Genomic DNA, 22708 nt, shown 5'->3' on the forward strand with positions numbered 1-22708 from the left:
CCTCATTTGTATGCGTCTGTGGAGCCTTCAAAATAACAGTCGATTGCGCAATATGGTTGACAGAATCAGTGTTCTTTGTGCGCCAATCCTTGGAATCAGATAAAGCACTCCAATGTGTTCATGCTTCAGTTTTTTTGTTTCAGTATTACTAATTAGGGATTTAGCTATTATATATGATATTTCTAAGTACCAGAGATGGGCCAGAGATAACAATTATGAAAAATAATACCTTTTTATTTGACCTTGACCTTGGTTACAAAGGGTCATTTTGGAGTCTCCAAAAGACCCTTTTAGAAAATTCCTGGATGTACTCTTATAAAAACATGTGTCAAATATGAATATATTGTGGTATTATGTTTGACTTTTGATTTGAATTGGGTAAGGCTTCAACCTGTGGTCCAATTTAGTCTTCCAGATAATACCTACCACCTCTAGGCCTATTCAGGCCTCTGTTTTCAAAACAAAATCTAGGCGGAAATAGAAATTTTCACTTTCCTTGTGTTCAAGCTTCTATTACTCAACACTAGAAGGACTGACAGGGGTCCTGACAACAGGGGACATAACTTCAGAGTGTCAGCTTTCAAAAGAGATCATTTACATGCATGTACTCCAAATGGTTCAAGAACAGCTTCCAATTTACTTTGGGTATGCTGTTTAGGCGTTTTTAGGCACATTTAACAGGAGGCTTAAGAGGTTTTAACAGCTGCAGATTTCTCTGAAATCTGCAGCACCATGCATTCCTTGGTTTCTTTGTCTTCGCTTTTCTTTTTGTCGCTGTTGTACATTTAACTTGGGTAATGCCTTACTGTCCTTTGACATGCCTTGTGTGGATAGTGCCTTGATTGACTGCAGAGAATGTTTGCTGGGTGGGAATCCAGTTTGCATTTCATCTTTGGTCTGTGTCACCTTCTTCACATGCTTTTCACTTTGTGGCTTGTCAGATGGCACTGATAGGAATGGCAAACAGTCGGATGTCTTGCACGTTGAAAGAGGTCTTGCATGTTGAAATGCAACTGGCATGAAGTCATACTGTAGTCCATCAATAGGGCCTCTGGAATCTGTAAGTAGAAATTCATACAACGTATGAATCCTTGCAACCATCTCACTCAAATGTGTGAAAGTAATCATAACCGCTTTTCCATTTCTGTCAGCTAGTCCATCTGCATTTCGACAATGAGAATCAAACAGTCCATATCTTCCAGACTTGTCTCTGAACACAGCAATGCAGTATGGTGATATGATAAGGAGGGCATGTGTAACGCCTGCAGAGAGACACTGAAGTCTTGTGGAGAGATCAAGAAACCAAGCCTGGTTATGAACGGCTGCGCTGGCTCTCAAACATCCCATCTCCACCGGAGATTTAAGAACATTGTAGTCATGATGGTCAGTGTTGATTCTGAGTGGTAGTTCCTCCATTGTCAGTTGTTGGCATTTATAACGTTTTCCTCTTCTGAGCTGTTTTATAGTTTTGTCATACAAGCTGTTGCCCTTGTCCAGAATCTTGTCAAGATCAGCCTTCCTCAGGTCCTCAACCTCATTGTGATATGCCAAAAATGTCAGAGCCATGCATGTACACTGCTTGTTCCTTGACTTTACATAGCCAATACGACCCTGATGAGTTGACGCCTGCACTGATATCTGACTTTGTAGGATGCATTGTTTTTGAATATTGTCATTTTCAGAAGTGGAAATCACACTTCCATTGGGCTCTTGAACTGGAAACTGAGCTTTGCATGAGGATGACACCACAGGTTGACTACATACTTGTCCACATTCACTATCACTTCTGTGTGGCTCTGCACTCTGTAAGCATGGGTCTGAAAGGTCCAATTTAGACCAGCGCAGCTTTGCAGACTGAGATTTCTTTCCCTTACGTGGCATGACTGTATTGACACTGCTGAAATGGCTGAAATTCTGATTAATGTGTAATAGTTATTACAAACCTGTAAGCTTTGTCTGGGATGAAAAAGTGGAGTAGAATCGGAAGATCTTTATACAGAGTAAATAAGCTAGTTTACATACCTCAAATGCTGACTACTGTAGCCTGTACTTGTTATTACCAACCTTTAACCAGAAGCAGTCCAAACTGTAGAGAAAAGAACCTTGGAGATGTGGGCACAGATCTGGAACGACTAGAAAATAAAAACACAATTTCAAACACAAAAGTGTTATTGGAAAGAAATTTATGACTGATCATGTGATACCTTGAAGTATATGGCATGTAAATATACAGCGTCTTATGATGGTCGATTTAATGGGACTATTTAAGTTAATTAATATAACAAGATATAAGGTTATATAATTATTGTTAAGATGTAAATTCTGGAGAAGGCAGGCCGGAAGGAGTCACGACAATTATAAAAAGGGTTGACTCGGTTTTATTAGCTCGACGTCGGATCATGCCACCAATCCACAACAGAGTGGCTAGCATGAGTGAAGACTCTCTTACAAGAGTGCTTAAATACAGTATCTGGACATGTTCAAACATAGAATACACAGAATCGCTTCCTTAACGGGTCTTCAGTGGTCAGTACACTGATACACTAGAACGTTCAGCAGGTGAAGTGGTCGTTAATCACATAAGCCCTATTTGTAAATGATTTTCCTCACTGTCTCCCCACTGTCTGGACTGCATGCTATATTCTGCTCAGAGGGGGCCTCGCTGTATGACCTCTTGACCTTACAGAGACACAAGCTGTACATGTACCCAGAAACTCTGCCTTACAGTTATTAATACTTGTGTGATTCTACAATAATTAACATTTTGAACACAATTATAGTTTGTTTATTAAGTCAGAATTGTAAGAACGTTAAAAACAGATGCAGTTGTGTGTTGGTTACACAACTTCACTTTGGCCAGGCGCTTCATTCTCAGTACAGACATGAAAGGTGAAGCATTGTGTCTTGTGTGCTTACTGGTAAAAAAAAGTCTCTCCCTAACAAGTATTCAACACACACAGTGGCACATACAATAATTGTAGTGTTCCTAAATTAGTTGGGGTAAATATTGTGTAAAATAAGTCAGATAAAAAAACTGTAGTCTGCGATATAAAGCAATCTGCTAACGTGACCATGCAGGTGTCTAGTTTATTGTAAACAGCACGTGTATGTGGGACGATTGGATGTAGTACGATCGGATATATCCTAATTTACCTTCAAAAAAGTCACTGGGCAACAGGGCTCAGTCTGGCCTTCTGGAGATGCAGAGCACAGATCAGGAACTATTGGAAATAAATAAGAACATAATTTGCAGAGACCAAAAAATGCAATGGAAAGTCATCAGAACGTTTTATGACCAGGTATACTGAAAAAATATTAGAAGCTTACATTTAAGATGGCAAAGCACGCTCAACACGACAATGCCCAGAATTCTTACTGTAGCCTACTGGCTAGAATTTCCACAAGTACTGGATAACTTAAATATTACAGTCTTGACATATAATTTAGTTAATATTTGTTTTTCTATTCAACTCCTGTACTTATAAACCAATTAAATCTAATAATTTGTATTTGTAAGCAAATTACCAGAAGCACTGAGACCGCTAGCAACGTTTCTTTGACATACACAATGATAGGCCTACTGTAGTCCAACCACTAGACATATTTACAATATACATTCTGTGCAATCAATATTAGAATGTATGGCCGGAATAGGTCACTGTGATATTTTATTTCACTTTGTCATTTATATACATTATTTCATTGAAAATACACTTATGAGAAAAGTCAGTTAGCGTTAGCAGTTTATTGCACATTTCAAAACGTCCGTTCTAGTGATTAGCTAACTATTTTGTCAAGCCAAACTAATTGTTCTTGCATTTTAACTGTTCCTTTACTAGCTTAATATTAAAAAGCCCAACTAGCCAATATGAGTGGCTACAGGTTAACTGCTGGCTCTAGATATAAGAACAATGCAAACTGTCTGAGGCAAATTACTGTAGCTAGAGCTAGCTATAACTCTAACTAGAAAAATCGCTCTGGTCTGGTTTCATTCGGTTTTGCACTGTTACCGATCACAATGCTAGCTAGCGTTACCCAGTTACATTTTCCTGTCAGATTATTTTTTGACGCTAGAATATATATATTTTAATGTCTTACCTCTGTGATTGACGATTGAAAAGCAAATAGTTGGCAAAATATGTCACTATCAGTGGCACTGAAGATCAGGATCGTGAAGATGAAAGCGTTGGGGAAATCTCAATTGACAAGGTTTGCAATGTAGGTAGCCTAGCTCGAAAGCCAAGAGATCGGATTGCGTGTGAAACCTCAGTATATAGGCATGGTCAGGGTGAATACTCGATTTTTATTGGCTGCAGGGCTGTCCGTAATCAGGTGATAACAGCGACTAAGTAGTTCCAGTAAAACTGTCTGTTCACCGTTCTAAATTATTGCGCTGGCTACATAGAGCCTGTACAAAGTATAACCATAACCAAATAGACGCAGTCAAAGCCTCCGTCTACAATTTTGAAATACTTTAACAAGCTAACATGTAATTACAACAATGTGACTTCAATATTTCTTTTAACCAATATTTGGAAAATGTTACTTTTCAGAATTTACTGTGTCAGTGTCACGTAACCGCTCATTTCACATCCCATTCGCTATTTACCTCCATGTAGCCTAATGAGAAACAATTGGGTTAATTTTGAGTCAGAGGTTGGCCTGTGGATGAGAGGAAGGTAGGATAGACAAACCACACAAACATAGGATTAAGAAAACTCTTTAATGTGACACATTATTTACATAAAGTCTTAAATTGACTAAATGGTATGGTGTAGCTACTTTTCCCAGACAATTGTCAATAAAAATCCATCCATTAAGTTTGTCTTACACTAATATTTTAGTTTAAAATAGGCCAATCTACTCACAATATCTGATTGCCCATGTGAACTCCTTAGTTATACTTTTCCAGACTGCCCACCTCAGCAAACCAGACATAGCAAAGGTCTCACACACAGGTACAAACAATGGGACATATTTCAAAAGCATTTAAGTATGACTGCAGTTCTAAGACCATTATGTTCCCATGATAATATATTTTGTTAAATAACATCTATCACTCAGATGGAGGAGGGGTGTTACTGGTTGGTTGGAAGAGAAGGAGGCCAAATGAAGCTCATGAAGATGCAGCGCTTAGGAGGAAACTTAGAAAACATTCTAATCAGATATAAACAACTTGTTGGTTGCCCAAAAAGAAGAAGACAGCATCTGCTTCAACTCCTTAATCCTCTCAAGGGCACCTGTTGCACCGGGTTAGAAAGACATCAGCATAATGTAATTTTACACAATACATTAAGGATTAAAAAATGAACACCCATCTTTGCTAGGGTCAATTGTAGGCTATGGGACGTCTAATATTCCAGTTTGTCTAATTATGTGTAGGCTAGGACCGTGTTTCTCAAGTGGTTTGTCCCGACTCCCGACCCAAAAGTGGATCGCAAGCTGGTGTAGGACATATTGATTCATAAAAGCATCTGAATGTATCAACGTCAATATATGAATGTTTTCTGTTATTTTAAAGCAAGCTCAGAGACGTAGTTATGAATGTAGAGTTGCTCGCTATATTTATAGCATAGAGTAGTCTACCGGACACCGTGAGCTGAGCTCGCAATGTAGCCTACGTGACGCTGCTTTTTATGACACACTTGATACAGACATACTGATCTGTATCAACAGTCTAGCCATGTAGCTACAGGGCTCGACATTAAGGCTTAGACGAGTGGATTTTTTTTGTAGGGCAAGTCTGGAAGAGAAATTTAGACTACTTGCCCCAAGTTATTAAAACTCAAACAAAAAAAAAAACGATATGTGCCACTCATTACGTCTATCGATTTCATTGGACCGAATTCTGCATTAGCAAAACACACAAAAAGTGGCTTCCTCCCAATATATCTACAGACCATGCAGCTAATTTAATGTCAAGCTTATTTACGTTATTGGGGGCATATTACAGTTACAGTACCAGATAGTGGGCTACTGTTTGAATCGCGATTCCATCTGAGATAGCTACTGCCGGTAACGTCGTTGTTAGAATAATCTTCAAAGGGGGTTCTTTATTAATGAATGAATGAGTAGGCTAACTCTAAATGCCTGAAGATATCACGAGAAGGGAAACACTTGTCATAGAGATTAGGACCATTTTAGAAAAAATAAAAAGTTAACACCAACATTTAGTAACGAAATCCATTGTTATGTCTACAAAATTATTTTAGATATAGTATAGGCTAAGTTTAGCTAGCTTGCAAATACTGAGGATGGCCTACCTAAGTTGAGTACGCCAATACTAGCTGTAGGATATACAACATTTCACTGGGTCTTGCAGCGCTGATTGATTTACTGAAATTATTATGAAATGTTATGTTCTACCAGCCATTTGCCTACTTCAGAAAATCGCAGTATTTCCCACCCCTGATAGTGTAACTGAGACGACACAGTAAATAATTCATCTTTCAAGTAATAAGCACCCGTTGAAGTGTTGAGCATTTATTTAGGGGGAAATCGCTCATTCATAAAATGCTCACTGGTAGCGATCATTGTCAGTAACAACGCAAAATGCGATGTAGCCCTGTGTGGAGAAGCTGCCCAGGTAAATTGTACTAGACGCTACTACAACAAGACTAGCTACTGCTGTGTTCGTCTTGGTAGCGATTGCGTTGATTGAATTCGATTTAACCTTCCGTTGTACGGTTTAGGCTGAAATTAATTATTTTCATTCCAACAGATGAACAAAGTTTAGGCTGTGGCAATGAAGTTCATGTTAGTAGTCAGATAGTTTCACCTATTGAAATACTTTTGAGTAAGGGGGTGCCGAACATGTTCCGTCGCCGTTTGACTTCGTAAACAGCTGTGGAGATGTTTTTGTTAGCTACTCACTAGTGTTTCGGGTAGGCTACAGCGTTGCAGTGAGCTAGCTACACTGGTTTGAAACCACAGGTAATGGTAATTTCACCAACAAATCGTTTACTAATGTCATAATAAATCCTACAACGAAAATGTATTTGTGAGGAATGTTTATTTTAACGATTGAAAACAGATATGTCATAGACCACTGTAGTATGTGTTGCCCGGGCAACACAGGCTAATGTCATGATGCTAATATTTCAGTGAAATAGTAGACTACTGTTTCCGAAAGTAGATGTACTTCCTTAATAATATCAGCTTATATTGTACATTACACATCCCAATTGTGTGTCATATCACAAAGTAAAACTAGAGAGCGTACAATTTCTGGGGAAATTGTAGGGTGTGCTTGCTTGCGTCGGTTGCACAGGGGTCCGTTTTTTAATGACATTTTTACAACTGATATTTCTGTATTTTATATAAAAATGCATACTTATTATTTATAAAGATTACATAGATTTAAAAGCATTTTTTTTTGCTGCTCATTTACAACTGAAAAAAGAGTGAAGTGTAGAATGAAATGGATGTCTTCTCATTTCCCCTGCAAGAGGCACCCAGCTAACAACGGACGTCCTGGGGACGTTCGGTGACGTTCCTATTTGGTCCCCTATAGGTCATACCGTGACGTTATTAAAGTTCCTAAAAGGTCACAATTTAGTCAGTTATAGACATTTATTTTTAAACTTTCAGGGGACGTTCCAGGAACGTCCGTGGTTGGTTATGATACGACGTAATGTTAAAATTTTTTGGGGACATTCGGGACGTTCCAGGAACGTTCCAGGAACGTCCCTGGTTGGTTATGATATGACATTATCTTAAAAACTTTCGGGGGACATTCGTGACGTTCCAGGAACGTCTCTGGTTGGTTATGATACGACATTATGTTAAAACATTTCGGGGGACATTCGGGACGTTCCAGGAACGTCCCAGGAACGTCCCTGGTTGGTTATGATATGACATTATGTTTAAAACTTTCGGGGGGTTCCAGAACGTCATTCGTTGGTCATAACCTAACCATCTAAATTCCGAACGGATATTTTCGTTTGTGTGTCATTCTGTGATGTGACTTGCTCGAGCTATAGCCTACTGTCACTGTGGAAACTGTACAGTATTAAATCAATTGTTTATGTATGGTACCAATAACTTGCATTTGAGCGAAGTAATACATCAGTAATAAATAATTTGGTGATGTACCATCACTGAAACAAAACATCTAAGCTGGATCCAGCCTATCCAAGCACCAGCTGCGTCTCTAGAAATGTTCCATATAGCCTATTACAGCACATCTCTCGTCCCTGCATCCTTAATTTATAGCTATAATACCGTGTGATAATCAATTCGTGTAAATATATCTTCAACTTAAGTTTTAGTGTTGATAGTATAGTTCTTTGTTATTGTGTTTTTAATGGTGTTTTTTGTGTAGTTGGCTAGTTTAGAGTAATTTAGCGCACTCCTGTGAATGTGGGCCACCCAAAGGACAGAATTTGAGGTAAATATGTTTTAATACAAACTTTAGCTCTGCTATCTATGTATTTGTATGTTTATCCAATGTGAAATAGCCATATCGAACATAAATGTATATTAATTTCTAGCCAATTTGAGTTGGCACTGGTTTTCTAATTCGGCTAAATTGAGACGTCGTACAGTACTGTATCGTCTTAATTTGTACAGTACAGTACTGTAGCTAACAATCTTATCGATAGCACTAGCTAGCTCTAAATCGGATGCCTACACACTAGTGGTGTCGTCTCTTTAAGGATACAGAAAATACAAAACAGCTGAAGCTACTTTTGGACAGGTGAAGGCTACAGCTCTAGCTAGTCCAGTAGCTCTAGAGTAGCAAGCTACTTTTGGACAGTTAGACTAGAGCTACTGTACAATGAACCAAGAGGTTTTGCAAGAAAAGTAGCTATCATAATGACAGTTGGCTGTCATTGCCACTTAGCGTCATTGTTGTCCTGGTTACGGACTCAGACGCGCATGATCTCTACTTACTCTTGCTACGTCGGACAAGCTCTAAATCGGATGCCTACACACTAGTGGTGTCGTCTCTTTAAGGATACAGAAAATACAAAACAGCTGAAGCTACTTTTGGACAGGTGAAGGCCACAGCTCTAGCTAGTCAAGTAGCGTTAGCTCTACTGTAGAGTAGCAAGCTACTTTTGGACAGTTAGCTCTAGACTATAGCTACAATAAACCAAGACGTTTTGCAAGAAAAGTATCATAATGACATGCTACGTTGCTACGTCGGACAAATGTTCACGATGAGTAGATGAAGGAAAGTTGATTAGCATTAGCTAGATGGTTGTAAATATGTGGATACTGAAGGTCAGGGAAGCTTCACTTGTTTCACTTGTTACGGTCCTAAAAATAACTCCAGGAGCATATGGATACAATACACTTCCACTTAATGTTCTTTGCTCTGCTGTCTAACTGTAGCTAATTCATGTTGCAGGTGTTGATTCCGGACGTACTGGTGGAGGACGAGGAGGGAGAGGATGAGGAGGGGTTGACACAATTAAATATAAGAAAATGAATTCAGGCTTTTAAAATGCATTTGAATTAAGTGTTTGTTTATACTGTAAATCGTGTTTTTTCTTCTATTAGCATACACATAATAAGTTACAATACAGCCTGTTATACAAGTTGATTTTTTAAAATAAAGAAGTTAAATTACATTGTTGAGTTTAAGTGAACACATTCAGTTTAGTTTTGCACTATAGGCTAATATGCATTGTATACTTTGTATACAATACATATCCATTATATGTATAAATGAGACTATAAATTAAGGTTCAGAAATTGATTCTGCATTTGGTATGCGAAAGTTATCAGGACTTCGCAAGGGAACGTCCCCATGACGTCGCAGACAAACGTCCCCTGAACGTCCCCTAAATGTTATGAGGACGTTACATGGACGTCCCGGGGACGTTTGTCTGCGACGTCCCCGGGACCTTCAGGGGACCCTACAAAAAGACGTCATGGGGACGTTCTCTTGCGACGTCCTGATAACATTCGGGGACGTTCAGGGGACGTCCTGGGGACGTCATTTTGTTAGCTGGGCAGCCTCATGTTGAATCAAAACTAATAAATTTGGCAGACCGGTGTAAAAATTGACCTAATCTCTATGATTTAAACGTCATTTTAAGTTTTTCCCTTCTCATGATATTTTCAGGCATTTAGCCTACTCATTGCATTCATTCATTAATAAAGAACCCCCTTTGAAGATTATTCTACGATGTTACCCGGCAGTAGAAGATGGAATCGCGATTCAAACAATACCATCTGCTAACTGAAAATATGCCCCCCAAAACGTAAATAAGCTTGACATTTATTTAGTGGAAAATCGCTCATTTATAAAAAGCTCACTGGTAGCGATCATTGTCAGTAACAACGCAAAATGCGATATAGCCCTGTGTGGAGAAGCTGCCCCGGTAAATTGTACTACTACGGTACAGTACTAGACTACTGCTGTGTTCGTCTTGGTAGCGATTGCGTTGGTTGAATTGGATTTAATGTTCCGTTGTACGGTTTAAGCTGAAATTAATTATTTTCATGAACAGATTGACAACGTTTAGGCTGTGGCAATGAAGTTCAGGTTAGTAGTTACATAGACTTTTGATTTAAGTAAGGGGAGTGCTAAAGAATATCTTGTGCTTATTAAAGTTATGCATTGTGCTTATTAAAGTTATGAACTTAAAAGTGTGCTCAGGCTTAAACATTGGGTCTCACACTGGGTGTGGGAAGCAGGCTGTTCTTTGTGTTTCTATCTCTTCATTTTCAGAAACAACCTTGAAACCGGGTGGAGACGGCACCCGAGCAGGTGGGACGCGTAGGCAAGAACAACTCCCTGATGCACGAGAGAACAAGCTCAACCCTTTTTTAATACTTGTGTGTTTCAATTGCACTGTATAAATATATGCTGGGGAGGGACAGATAGCCAGTTGGACTTCGTGAACCAGCCCAAACTCTGTTGCGGGTAGGGAAACTTAGACAACCCCAGAGCTCTGTACTTGTTGATTTCCAACTGCTGCATTAAAGCTGATATTATCGGACCTCTGCGACTCCAGACCACTCTTTCTAGAACACAGATTTGTGTCATTGGATACCATCATTACATATTGGAATAGACACAAAGACTTTGAATCCTTCAAATGGTGACCCCGACGCTGAAAAGAGGGAGTCCAGAGGCCGACCGACAGATCGGGAGAGAGACCCATACACCGGTACGAGGAGGCAGACGTAATCGTCAGAGGCGCCTCAACATAAAAAAAAGGTAAGCAGACACCTGTTAATTCAAAGTACTGCTATTCGGAACTGAGAACCAAATTTAGACGATTACTATGTTTCATCGTACCTAGTCAAACCAACAGTGGTGGGAAATCAACCGTTTTTGTGTATTGTCCTTGTCCAAGGGGAGGTTAGAGTCCTCTCCAGGGGTTAGAGTCCCTAAACTCGTTGTCCTTGTCCAAGGGGAGGTTAGAGTCCTCTCCAGGGGTTAGAGTCCCTAAACTCGTTGTCCTTGTCCAAGGGGAGGTTAGAGTCCTCTCCAAGGGTTAGAGTCCCTAAACTCGTTGTCCTTGTCCAAGGGGAGGTTAGAGTCCTCTCCAGGGGTTAGAGTCCCTAAACTCGTTGTCCTTGTCCAAGGGGAGGTTAGAGTCCTCTCCAGGGGTTAGAGTCCCTAAACTCGTTGTCCTTGTCCAAGGGGAGGTTAGAGAACTCTCCAGGGGTTAGAGTCCCTAAACTCGTTGTCCTTGTCCAAGGGGAGGTTAGAGTCCTCTCCAGGGGTTAGAGTCCCTAAACTCGTTGTCCTTGTCCAAGGGGAGGTTAGAGTCCTCTCCAGGGGTTAGAGTCCCTAAACTCGTTGTCCTTGTCCAAGGGGAGGTAATTAGTTATCACCCTGGCCTCTTTGCTTGTGGCGTTTCTGCAGCTGCCTTGCAGTAAAGCTATAGTTAGCCTAGCTATCCCCCAAGTTAACAGATGCGAAACGAATGTTCTGCCAAAGGTAGTCACGCGTGTTTTCGTGACGTTAGTGACGTAGTGACGTTAGTAACGTCAGTGACTGTGGCTAGCAAATTAGCCACCGTTAGCTTCACTTTTTGCCACAAAAACTTAACTTCAGCCTAAACCATGCAACGGAACGTAAATTCCAATAGAAGCAACTCAATCGCTACCAAGACGAAACTTTTGACACCTACTTTGTCTATGTAGGCCAAATATTGACTGAGTTTTAGGGGGGCGAAAATAAACAATAATAAATAATAATATATATGTGAGAGAACAAAGGTTGTGCTCTCACCGAATGCTTGAGCACACCCAATAATATATATGTGAGAGAACAAAGGTTGTGCCCTTGCACAACCTTTGGCAAAGCACACCCAAATATTTGTGCTTGTAACTTGATAAAAAGCCATTTATCCCGAACCTCCCAAGAAGGGGATTCACCCCGCATCGCTCCACACAAGAATGAACGAATGCAGCGCCAGTCCTACTGTTCCCACACCAACACTATGGTAGCACTATTAGGGGGCGCGGTGCCAGCGGTTCCTCACGGGACGCTGATTGGTCCCAACCCCTGTGTCCTCAGTGGAAGGTTGAAACCAAGCAGCCACTGTCAAGGGCGGGTTTGGGCTCTCAGATAAAAGCTCTGTCAGGTTCCACTGAGATTTGAACTCGAATTTCTGGATTCAGAGGGCTGACCGTTACGCAATGGAAACCCACCTTGAGGGTTATCCAAAAAGAGTCACGAAAGAGACTGTGCAGCCCTCTGGCTTTTGGTGCGAGTTGACACGTCCCTCCTCGCGCCTCCCCTCCTAGCATGACGGCAAGACCACGTTCCGTCCAAACCGGCCCGTCAAGGACGCATTGGTGGTTCAGTGGTAGAATTCTCGCCTGCCACGCGGGAGGCCCGGGTTCGATTCCCGGCCAATGCATTTCTCTTGCGTGGACCGTCGCCGGCCTTGGTTTGAGTTGATTCGGGCTCGTTGGCACGTGAATCCTCGTGAGCTACTAAGGCAAACAACGTCAGCTGGCAGTGTCCTCGTTAGTATAGTGGTCAGTATCCCCGCCTGTCACGCGGGAGACCAGGGTTCAATTCCCTGACGGGGAGAAAAATACCTTTTGCTTATCGCGGTTCATTGTAGCGTGGTTCACCGCCATCTCACAGAACTTGATTTGAAGGACACATTACTTCTGTAGTACGTGAGTGACTTACGGTAAGATGACTGGGTGGCTATTCGGGACGTCCGGCATCGCTCCAAACAAGAACGAGCAAAGGACACTTACGACGGAACAGAAAAGGAGTTGTGATCGTATCGTTTTACGTTTGTGGTGGCCGACACGTGCGGCTATCAGAACCCTCGCATCTCTCCTCGAATGACTGAAGTAACCGAGAGTAGACGATAACACAACTTGAAGTAGCTAGCTTAGTTCTTCTTAACAACATTATATTACAAATCATAATATTTGTGCTTGTAACTTGGTAAAAAGCCATTTATCCCGAACCTCCAAAGAAGGGGATTCACCCCGCATCGCTCCACACAAGAATGAACGAATGCAGCGCCAGTCCTACTGTTCCCACACCAACACTATGGTAGCACTATTAGGGGGCGCGGTGCCAGCGGTTCCTCACGGGACGCTGATTGGTCCCAACCCCTGTGTCCTCAGTGGAAGGTTGAAACCAAGCAGCCACTGTCAAGGGCGGGTTTGGGCTCTCAGATAAAAGCTCTGGCAGGTTCCACCGAGATTTGAACTCGGATTTCTGGATTCAGAGGGCTGACCGTTACACCATGGAACCCCACCTTGAGGGTTATCCAAAAAGAGTCACGAAAAAGAGACTGTGCATCCCTCTAGCATTTGGTGCGAGTTGATACGTCCCTCCTCGCGCCTCCCCTCCTAGCATGACGGCAAGACCACGTTCCGTCCAAACCCGCCCGTCAAGGACGCATTGGTGGTTCAGTGGTAGAATTCTCGCCTGCCACGCGGGAGGCCCGGGTTCGATTCCCGGCCAATGCATTTCTCTTGCGTGGACCGTCGTCGGCCTTGGTTTGAGTTTATTCGGGCTCGTTGGCACGTGAATCCTCGTGAGCTACTACGGCAAACAACGTCAGCTGGCAGTGTCCTCGTTAGTATAGTTGTCAGTATCCCCGCCTGTCACGCGGGAGACCAGGGTTCAATTCCCTGACGGGGAGAAAAATACCTTTTGCTTATCGCGGTTCATTGTAGCGTGGTTCACCGCCATCTCACAGAACTTGATTTGAAGGACACATTACTTCTGTAGTACGTGAGTGACTTACGGTAAGATGACTGGGTGGCTATTCGGGACGTCCGGCATCGCTCCAAACAAGAACGAGCAAAGGACACTTACGACGGAACAGAAAAGGAGTTGTGATCGTATCGTTTTACGTTTGTGGTGGCCGACACGTGCGGCTATCAGAACCCTCGCATCTCTCCTCGAATGACTGAAGTAACCGAGAGTAGACGATAACACAACTTGAAGTAGCTAGCTTAGTTCTTCTTAACAACATTATATTACAAATCATAATATTTGTGCTTGTAACTTGGTAAAAAGCCATTTATCCCGAACCTCCAAAGAAGGGGATTCACCCCGCATCGCTCCACACAAGAATGAACGAATGCAGCGCCAGTCCTACTGTTCCCACACCAACACTATGGTAGCACTATTAGGGGGCGCGGTGCCAGCGGTTCCTCACGGGACGCTGATTGGTCCCAACCCCTGTGTCCTCAGTGGAAGGTTGAAACCAAGCAGCCACTGTCAAGGGCGGGTTTGGGCTCTCAGATAAAAGCTCTGGCAGGTTCCACCGAGATTTGAACTCGGATTTCTGGATTCAGAGGGCTGACCGTTACACCATGGAACCCCACCTTGAGGGTTATCCAAAAAGAGTCACGAAAAAGAGACTGTGCATCCCTCTAGCATTTGGTGCGAGTTGATACGTCCCTCCTCGCGCCTCCCCTCCTAGCATGACGGCAAGACCACGTTCCGTCCAAACCCGCCCGTCAAGGACGCATTGGTGGTTCAGTGGTAGAATTCTCGCCTGCCACGCGGGAGGCCCGGGTTCGATTCCCGGCCAATGCATTTCTCTTGCGTGGACCGTCGTCGGCCTTGGTTTGAGTTTATTCGGGCTCGTTGGCACGTGAATCCTCGTGAGCTACTACGGCAAACAACGTCAGCTGGCAGTGTCCTCGTTAGTATAGTTGTCAGTATCCCCGCCTGTCACGCGGGAGACCAGGGTTCAATTCCCTGACGGGGAGTAAAATACCTTTTGCTTATCGCGGTTCATTGTAGCGTGGTTCACCGCCATCTCACAGAACTTGATTTGAAGGACACATTACTTCTGTAGTACGTGAGTGACTTACGGTAAGATGACTGGGTGGCTATTCGGGACGTCCGGCATCGCTCCAAACAAGAACGAGCAAAGGACACTTACGACGGAACAGAAAAGGAGTTGTGATCGTATCGTTTTACTTTTGTGGTGGCCGACACGTGCGGCTATCAGAACCCTCGCATCTCTCCTCGAATGACTGAAGTAACCGAGAGTAGACGATAACACAACTTGAAGTAGCTAGCTTAGTTCTTCTTAACAACATTATATTACAAATCATAATATTTGTGCTTGTAACTTGGTAAAAAGCCATTTATCCCGAACCTCCAAAGAAGGGGATTCACCCCGCATCGCTCCACACAAGAATGAACGAATGCAGCGCCAGTCCTACTGTTCCCACACCAACACTATGGTAGCACTATTAGGGGGCGCGGTGCCAGCGGTTCCTCACGGGACGCTGATTGGTCCCAACCCCTGTGTCCTCAGTGGAAGGTTGAAACCAAGCAGCCACTGTCAAGGGCGGGTTTGGGCTCTCAGATAAAAGCTCTGGCATGTTCCACCGAGATTTGAACTCGGATTTCTGGATTCAGAGGGCTGACCGTTACACCATGGAACCCGACCTTGAGGGTTATCCAAAAAGAGTCACGAAAAAGAGACTGTGCATCCCTCTAGCATTTGGTGCGAGTTGATACGTCCCTCCTCGCGCCTCCCCTCCTAGCATGACGGCAAGACCACGTTCCGTCCAAACCCGTCCGTCAAGGACGCATTGGTGGTTCAGTGGTAGAATTCTTGCCTGCCACGCGGGAGGCCCGGGTTCGATTCCCGGCCAATGCATTTCTCTTGCGTGGACCGTCGTCGGCCTTGGTTTGAGTTTATTCGGGCTCGTTGGCACGTGAATCCTCGTGAGCTACTACGGCAAACAACGTCAGATGGCAGTGTCCTCGTTAGTATAGTGGTCAGTATCCCTGCCTGTCACGCGGGAGACCAGGGTTCAATTCCCTGATGGGGAGAAAAATACCTTTAGCTTATCGCGGTTCATTGTAGCGTGGTTGACTGTCATCTCACAGATTTTGATTTGAAGGACACTTTACTTCTGTAGTACGTGAGTGACTTACGGTAAGATGACTGGGTGGCTATTCGGGACGTCCGGCATCGCTCCAAACAAGAACGAGCAAAGGACACTTACGACGGAACAGAAAAGGAGTTGTGATCGTATCGTTTTACGTTTGTGGTGGGCGACGCGTGCGGCTATCAGAACCCTCGCATCTCTCCTCGAATGACTGAAGTAACCGAGAGTAGACGATAACACAACTTGAAGTAGCTAGCTTAGTTCTTCTTAACAACATTATATTACAAATCATAATATTTGTGCTTGTAACTTGGTAAAAAGCCATTTATCCCGAACCTCCAAAAAAGGGGATTCACCCCGCATCGCTCCACACAAGAATGAACGAATGCAGCGCCAGTCCTACTGTTCCCACACCAACACTATGGTAGCACTATTAGGGGGCGCGGTGCCAGCGGTTCCTCACGGGACGCTGATTGGTCCCAACCCCTGTGTCCTCAGTGGAAGGTTGAAACCAAGCAGCCACTGTCAAGGGCGGGTTTGGGCTCTCAGATAAAAGCTCTTGCAGGTTCCACCGAGATTTGAACTCGGATTTCTGGATTCAGAGGGCTGACCGTTACACCATGGAACCCGACCTTGAGGGTTATCCAAAAAGAGTCACGAAAAAGAGACTGTGCATCCCTCTAGCATTTGGTGCGAGTTGATACGTCCCTCCTCGCGCCTCCCCTCCTAGCATGACGGCAAGACCACGTTCCGTCCAAACCCGTCCGTCAAGGACGCATTGGTGGTTCAGTGGTAGAATTCTCGCCTGCCACGCGGGAGGCCCGTGTTCGATTCCCGGCCAATGCATTTCTCTTGCGTGGACCGTCGTCGGCCTTGGTTTGAGTTTATTCGGGCTCGTTGGCACGTGAATCCTCGTGAGCTACTACGGCAAACAACGTCAGCTGGCAGTGTCCTCGTTAGTATAGTTGTCAGTATCCCCGCCTGTCACGCGGGAGACCAGGGTTCAATTCCCTGACGGGGAGAAAAATACCTTTTGCTTATCGCGGTTCATTGTAGCGTGGTTCACCGCCATCTCACAGAACTTGATTTGAAGGACACATTACTTCTGTAGTACGTGAGTGAGTTACGGTAAGATGACTGGGTGGCTATTCGGGACGTCCGGCATCGCTCCAAACAAGAACGAGCAAAGGACACTTACGACGGAACAGAAAAGGAGTTGTGATCGTATCGTTTTACGTTTGTGATGGCCGACACGTGCGGCTATCAGAACCCTCGCATCTCTCCTCGAATGACTGAAGTAACCGAGAGTAGACGATAACACAACTTGAAGTAGCTAGCTTAGTTCTTCTTAACAACATTATATTACAAATCATAATATTTGTGCTTGTAACTTGTTAAAAAGCCATTTATCCCGAACCTCCAAAGAAGGGGATTCACCCCGCATCGCTCCACACAAGAATGAACGAATGCAGCGCCAGTCCTACTGTTCCCACACCAACACTATGGTAGCACTATTAGGGGGCGCGGTGCCAGCGGTTCCTCACGGGACGCTGATTGGTCCCAACCCCTGTGTCCTCAGTGGAAGGTTGAAACCAAGCAGCCACTTTCAAGGGTGGGTTTGGGCTTTCAGATAAAAGCTCTGGCAGGTTCCACCGAGATTTGAACTCGTATTTCTGGATTCAGAGGGCTGACCGTTACACCATGGAACCCGACCTTGAGGGTTATCCAAAAAGAGTCACGAAAAAGAGACTGTGCATCCCTCTAGCATTTGGTGCGAGTTGATACGTCCCTCCTCGCGCCTCCCCTCCTAGCATGACGGCAAGACGACGTTCCGTCCAAACCCGCCCGTCAAGGACGCATTGGTGGTTCAGTGGTAGAATTCTCGCCTGCCACGCGGGAGGCCCGGGTTCGATTCCCGGCCAATGCATTTCTCTTGCGTGGACCGTCGTCGGCCTTGGTTTGAGTTTATTCGGGCTCGTTGGCACGTGAATCCTCGTGAGCTACTACGGCAAACAACTTCAGCTGGCAGTATCCTCGTTAGTATAGTTGTCAGTATCCCCGCCTGTCACGCGGGAGACCAGGGTTCAATTCCCTGACGGGGAGAAAAATACCTTTTGCTTATCGCGGTTCATTGTAGCGTGGTTCACCGCCATCTCACAGAACTTGATTTGAAGGACACATTACTTCTGTAGTACGTGAGTGACTTACGGTAAGATGACTGGGTGGCTATTCGGGACGTCCGGCATCGCTCCAAACAAGAACGAGCAAAGGACACTTACGACGGAACAGAAAAGGAGTTGTGATCGTATCGTTTTACGTTTGTGGTGGCCGACGCGTGCGGCTATCAGAACCCTCGCATCTCTCCTCGAATGACTGAAGTAACCGAGAGTAGACGATAACACAACTTGAAGTAGCTAGCTTAGTTCTTCTTAACAACATTATATTACAAATCATAATATTTGTGATTGTAACTTGGTAAAAAGCCATTTATCCCGAACCTCCCAAGAAGGGGATTCACCCCGCATCGCTCCACACAAGAATGAACGAATGCAGCGCCAGTCCTACTGTTCCCACACCAAACACTATGGTAGCACTATTAGGGGGCGCGGTGCCAGCGGTTCCTCACGGGACGCTGATTGGTCCCAACCCCTGTGTCCTCAGTGGAAGGTTGAAACCAAGCAGCCACTGTCAAGGGCGGGTTTGGGCTCTCAGATAAAAGCTCTGGCAGGTTCCAGCGAGATTTGAACTCGGATTTCTGGATTCAGAGGGCTGACCGTTACACCATGGAACCCCACCTTGAGGGTTATCCAAAAAGAGTCACGAAAAAGAGACTGTGCATCCCTCTAGCATTTGGTGCGAGTTGATACGTCCCTCCTCGCGCCTCCCCTCCTAGCATGACGGCAAGACCACATTCCGTCCAAACCGGCCCGTCAAGGACGCATTGGTGGTTCAGTGGTAGAATTCTCGCCTGCCATGCGGGAGGCCCGGGTTCGATTCCCGGCCAATGCATTTCTCTTGCGTGGACCGTCGTCGGCCTTGATTTGAGTTGATTCGGACTCGTTGGCAGGTGAATCCTCGTGAGCTACTACGGCAAACAACGTCAGCTGGCAGTGTCCTCGTTAGTATAGTGGTCAGTATCCCCGCCTGTCACGCGGGAGACCAGGGTTCAATTCCCTGACTGGGAGAAAAATGCCTTTTGCTTATCGTGGTTCACCGTCATCTCACAGAACTTGATTCGAAGGACACTTTACTTCTGTAGTACGTGAGTGAGTTACGGTTAAATGACTGGGTGGGTATTCGGGACGTCCGGCATCGCTCCAAACAAGAACGAGCAAAGGACACTTACGACGGAACAGAAAAGGAGTTGTGATCGTATCGTTTTATGTTTGTGGTGGCCGACGCGTGCGGCTATCAGAACCCTCGCATCTCTCCTCGAATGACTGAAGTAACCGAGAGTAGACGATAACACAACTTGAAGTAGCTAGCTTAGTTCTTCTTAACAACATTATATTACAAATCATAATATTTGTGCTTGTAACTTGGTAAAAAGACATTTATCCCGAACCTCCCAAGAAGGGGATTCACCCCGCATCGCTCCACACAAGAATGAACGAATGCAGCGCCAGTCCTACTGTTCCCACACCAACACTATGGTAGCACTATTAGGGGGCGCGGTGCCAGCGGTTCCTCACGGGACGCTGATTGGTCCCAACCCCTGTGTCCTCAGTGGAAGGTTGAAACCAAGCAGCCAATGTCAAGGGCGGGTTTGGGCTCTCAGATTAAAGCTCTGGCAGGTTCCACCGAGATTTGAACTCGGATTTCTGGATTCAGAGGGCTGACCGTTACACCATGGAACCCCACCTTGAGGGTTATCCAAAAAGAGTCACGAAAAAGAGACTGTGCATCCCTCTGGCTTTTGGTGCGAGTTGACACGTCCCTCCTCGCGCCTCCCCTCCTAGCATTACGGCAAGACCACGTTCCGTCCAAACCGGCAGTCGAGGACGCATTGGTGGTTCAGTGGTAGTATTCTCGCCTGCCATGCGAGAGGCCCGGGTTCGATTCCCGGCCAATGCATTTCTCTTGCGTGGACCGTCGTCGGCCTTGGTTTGAGTTGATTCGGGCTCGTTGGCACGTGAATCCTCGTGAGCTACTACGGCAAACAACGTCAGCTGGCAGTGTCCTCGTTAGTATAGTGGTCAGTATCCCCGCCTGTCACGCGGGAGACCAGGGTTCAATTCCCTGACGGGGAGAAAAATACCTTTTGCTTATCGCGGTTCATTGTAGCGTGGTTCACCGTCATCTCACAGAACTTGATTTGAAGGACACTTTACTTCTGTAGTACGTGAGTGACTTACGGTAAGATGACTGGGTGGCTATTCGGGACGTCCGGCATCGCTCCAAACAAGAACGAGCAAAGGACACTTACGACGGAACAGAAAAGGAGTTGTGATCGTATCGTTTTACGTTTGTGGTGGCCGACGCGTGCGGCTATCAGAACCCTCGCATATCTCCTCGAATGACTGAAGTAACCGAGAGTAGACGATAACACAACTTGAAGTAGCTAGCTTAGTTCTTCTTAACAACATTATATTACAAATCATAATATTTGGGTGTGCTCAAGCCTTCGGCGAGAGCACAACCTTTGTTCTCTCACATATATATTATTTATTGTTTATTTTCGCCCCCCTAAAACTCAGTCAATATTTGGCCTACATACACAACGGCGGTGTCAAAAGGTTCGTCTTGGTAGCGATTGCGTTGCTTCTATTGGAATTTACGTTCCGTTGCATGGGCTTAAGTTAAGTTTTTGTGGCGAAAAGTGAAGCTAACGGTGGCAAATTTGCTAGCCACAGTCACTGACGTTACTAACGTCACTACGTCACTAACGTCACGAAAACACGCGTGACTACCTGTAGCAGAACATTCGTTTCGCATCTGTTAACTTGGGGGATAGCTAGGCTAACTATAGCTTTACTGCAAGGCAGCTGCAGGAACGCCACAAGCAAAGAGGCCAGGGTGATAACTATTTACTCATTTTACTTTGTGATATGACACACAATTGTGATGTGTAATGTACAATATTAGCTGATATTATTAAGGAAGTAAGCCCACATCTACTTTCGGAAACGGTAGTCTACTATTTCACTGAAATATTAGCATCATGACATTAGCCTCTGTTGCCCGGGCAACACATACTACAGTGGTCTATGATGTATCTGTTTTCAATCGTTAAAATAAACATTCCTCACATATACATTTTCGTTGTAGGATTTATTATGACATTAGATAACAAGTAAACGATTTGTGGGTCAAATTATCATTACCTGTGGTTTCAATCCAGTGTATCACTGCAACGCTGTAGCCTACGCGAGACACACAACAAAAACATCTACAGTACACAGCTGTTTAGGAAGTCAAACGGCGACAGAACATGTTCGGCACTCCCCTTACTTAAATCAAAAGTCTATCTAACTACTAACCTGAACTTCATTGCTACAGCCTAAACTTTGTCAATCTGTTCATGAAAATAATAAATTTCAGCCTAAACCGTACAACTGAACGTTTAATCGAATTCAACCAACGCAATCGCTACAGAGAGGAACACAGCAGTAGTCTAGTACTGTACCGTAGTAGTAGAATTTACCGGGACAGCTTCTCCACACAGGGCTATATCGCATTTTGCGTTGTTACCTTACAATGATCGCTACCAGTGAGCTTCTTATGAATGAGCGATTTTCCACTAAATAAATGTCAAGCTTATTTACGTTTTGGGGGGCATATTTTCAGTTAGCAGATGGTACTGTTTGAATCGCGATTCCATCTTCTACTGCCGGGTAACGTCGTAGAATAATCTTCAAAGGGGGTTCTTTATTAATGAATGAATGCAATGAGTAGGCTAAATGCATGAAAATATCACGAGAAGGGAAAAACTTAAAAGGACGTTTAAGTCATAGAGATTAGGTCAATTTGTACACCGGTCTTCCAAATTTATTCGTTTTGATTCAACGATGAGACTGCCTCTTGCAGGGGAAATGAGAAGACATCCATTTCATTCTACACTTCACTCGTATTTTCAGTTGTAAATGAGCAGCAAAAAAAAATGCTTTTAAATCTATGTAATCTTTATAAATAATAAGTATGCATTTTTATATAAAATACAGAAATATCAGTTGTAAAAATGTAATTAAAAAACGGACCCCTGTCCAACCGACGCAAGCAAGCACACCCTACAATTTCCCCAGAAATTGTACCCTCTCTAGTTGTGCTTGTAACTTGGTAAAAAGCCATTTATCCCGAACCTCCCAAGAAGGGGATTCACCCTGCATCGCTCCACACAAGAATGAACGAATGCAGCGCCAGTCCTACTGTTCCCACACCAACACTATGGTAGCACTAT

General features: G+C 44.2%; 8 non-coding genes across 8 annotated transcripts; all 8 read left to right on the forward strand.

The window, feature by feature from the left end:
• Positions 1–12762: 12762 nt before the first annotated feature.
• trnag-gcc (transfer RNA glycine (anticodon GCC)) lies at positions 12763–12833 on the forward strand. Its single transcript has one exon. It is a non-coding gene; the product is annotated as a tRNA-Gly (tRNA).
• Positions 12834–13843: 1010 nt separating this feature from the next.
• On the forward strand, positions 13844–13914 carry trnag-gcc (transfer RNA glycine (anticodon GCC)). Its single transcript has one exon. It is a non-coding gene; the product is annotated as a tRNA-Gly (tRNA).
• A 1010-nt stretch (positions 13915–14924) lies between these two features.
• Positions 14925–14995, forward strand: trnag-gcc (transfer RNA glycine (anticodon GCC)). Its single transcript has one exon. It is a non-coding gene; the product is annotated as a tRNA-Gly (tRNA).
• Positions 14996–16005: 1010 nt separating this feature from the next.
• Positions 16006–16076, forward strand: trnag-gcc (transfer RNA glycine (anticodon GCC)). Its single transcript has one exon. It is a non-coding gene; the product is annotated as a tRNA-Gly (tRNA).
• Positions 16077–17086: 1010 nt separating this feature from the next.
• trnag-gcc (transfer RNA glycine (anticodon GCC)) lies at positions 17087–17157 on the forward strand. Its single transcript has one exon. It is a non-coding gene; the product is annotated as a tRNA-Gly (tRNA).
• A 1010-nt stretch (positions 17158–18167) lies between these two features.
• trnag-gcc (transfer RNA glycine (anticodon GCC)) lies at positions 18168–18238 on the forward strand. The gene has a single exon. It is a non-coding gene; the product is annotated as a tRNA-Gly (tRNA).
• Positions 18239–19249: 1011 nt separating this feature from the next.
• trnag-gcc (transfer RNA glycine (anticodon GCC)) lies at positions 19250–19320 on the forward strand. The gene has a single exon. It is a non-coding gene; the product is annotated as a tRNA-Gly (tRNA).
• Positions 19321–20314: 994 nt separating this feature from the next.
• trnag-gcc (transfer RNA glycine (anticodon GCC)) lies at positions 20315–20385 on the forward strand. Its single transcript has one exon. It is a non-coding gene; the product is annotated as a tRNA-Gly (tRNA).
• The last annotated feature ends 2323 nt before the right edge of the window (positions 20386–22708 follow it).

The sequence above is a fragment of the Osmerus eperlanus genome, chromosome 11 (assembly GCF_963692335.1).
Source record: "Osmerus eperlanus chromosome 11, fOsmEpe2.1, whole genome shotgun sequence".
In the NCBI taxonomy this organism is placed as follows: domain Eukaryota; kingdom Metazoa; phylum Chordata; class Actinopteri; order Osmeriformes; family Osmeridae; genus Osmerus; species Osmerus eperlanus.